The sequence below is a fragment of the Theobroma cacao genome, chromosome 3, assembly GCF_053813885.1.
Source record: "Theobroma cacao isolate CCN51 chromosome 3, ASM5381388v1, whole genome shotgun sequence".
NCBI lineage: Eukaryota > Viridiplantae > Streptophyta > Magnoliopsida > Malvales > Malvaceae > Theobroma > Theobroma cacao.
In genome coordinates, this window is record NC_142641.1 from 9,395,931 (window position 1) to 9,398,084 (window position 2,154).

Here is a 2,154-nt window from a genome sequence, read left to right on the forward strand (position 1 = left end):
TAAAAATTTACCCCACCAAAACTTTGGAAAAGTCTAGAAATTTCATGGAAGACATGGATAAGTGAAGAGGATTGAGTGGTAGAAAAATAAAGTCAAAAAGATGACTAGAAAAAAATAAAATAATAAAATATTCAAAAGGTAAATAAAATAATAATATTTTATTAAGCCTATTAAAAGGCTTGAAAATTCCAGAATTATTCATTGGGAGGGTCAGCCAAAACCAGCAGGAGAGAGAGAGAAATAAGAACAAACCCTAGAGTGAGAAAATTCAAAGAAAAAGTGTGATTTTTCAAGGAATCAAGTGTTTAAAGGTATGATTTTTCAAGCTTAGCTTAAGATTTATCATTTCCATGCATTTCTCCTTATTTTCTATGGTTAAATTATGTGTTTTGATGATGGATTCAAATCTGATCATATGGGTTTAGAGAGAGAAAGTTGTTAGATTAATTTGATTTTGAACTATGTTAGTGTTTAGTGTTAGTTTAGCATGTTTATGAGTAAAACAACAAGAAAAATATTCATTTTCTCCATGAATTTCTCTAGGCTGAATCTAGCCAATGGTGTGTGAGGATGAGGTTGACTTTATTTTAAGAGAATTAGATGGAAAAATGATGAATTATGAGGTTGGAAATTAAATGGGAATTTTTGGTGCAAAAAAATTGAAATTTCTACCCACTAGGGGTAAAAGCGTAATTTGTGATCCGAACTGATAAATTGGACCACATTCATAGTCATTGAGGTATTGTGGATATAATTGGATAATTGAAATTGAAATGGATGGAATTGGAGTTGAATTGGAGATTTTAGAAATTTACACCGTATATAGGCAAGTTAGGTCGGACACTGTGATTAAGCAAATGTCCAAACATTTCACACCCTATCTAGTGCATACGCATGGATAAGAGCCTGAAATAATATATATTGATTTGACACAAATTATTGAATTTTTTGTGTCATGTATTGTGGATAGGTGGTGAGCTATTTGATACGGGTAAAAGACTACACCCGAGGACCGAGAATAGGAGTATATCTACTCCTAGTACAGTGAGTAAACTTACTATCGTCTTAATTATCTAGAGTAGATTTATTTAATTGTGTGATTTTATGAAAAAATGGTTTAATTGGAAAATTATTGTGTTTTATGGTAAAATGGGATTTTATAAAATAATTTTATAATATTTTTGAAAATTTAATAATGATTTCAAAAGTGGAGTAATTGGAGACCTATACTATGATTGTGTTGTTTATCCATGATTTTACATTAATGGCTTATGATAAATGTGGGTATGACTGGTTATTTTTATGATTTTAAGAATATGTGAACTGCTTTATTTGCCTTGAATGTGTTAAGTGAGCCATGTCATACTATTGTGATTTTATTGGTTGGTGGATTATAAAGTGGGCACTGCAGTGACGGGGGTTCCGTGGGCCAGCCTAATTAGAGGGGCACGGTTCCCAATTATTGAGCTTACCTCGATTGGAGAGGCGCGTAGGATAACTCCCGAGGTAGGATTTGAGTACACTTCACGCTGGCCACCACGTGAAGTTGGGACTCAGCCAACGCCAAGGAACGGCTGTGTTGTCAAAGGTGAAATGTGTTTGTGTGTGTGACAATAAACAGCCTTGGCGGTCTCGGTAAGATGCTTTCGCGAGGTATCCCCGAGAATGGATTTTTGGCAAGAGCCAAGTTTTTGAAAAGTGCATAAGCCATGTTGAGTAATTAGATGAAATCCAATTATTTATATGGGTTGAGATGAATTATTTTAATTGTCTCCTATTACTCGGCTTTAGATTATTTTGATGATGTTTGTCTACTCACTGGGATTTTATAATCTCACCCCTTCTTCCTATACATTTTTCAGGCTCAGAATAGGCAGTAGACTGTCAATTACATCGAGAAGTAAATTTCGGAGTTGCATCCTAAAAAGCAAGGTTATAGACTTAAACCTTCTCAGTTATTTGGGGGCTCACGTGTCATTGTAATTTAAAGTGCATACTCTAGTTTTCTATATTATAGTATGTATAAATTTATTTTGTTTTTATGTGCAGAAAATTAATTTTTTGATGTTTCAAAAATAAACATATATATATATTGTTTTACATTAAAATAGATTATTTTAATTAATATTTTTAGTTTATTTTATTATTCAAAAA

The 2,154-nt window shown here is 32.5% G+C and overlaps 1 long non-coding RNA gene across 1 annotated transcript; it reads left to right on the forward strand.

Annotated features, from left to right (window-relative positions):
- The first annotated feature begins 209 nt into the window (after positions 1-209).
- Positions 210-1,918, forward strand: LOC148763564 (uncharacterized). The gene is made up of 3 exons (XR_016025145.1): positions 210-311; positions 971-1,044; positions 1,863-1,918. It is a non-coding gene; the product is annotated as an uncharacterized LOC148763564 (long non-coding RNA).
- Positions 1,919-2,154: the final 236 nt, after the last annotated feature.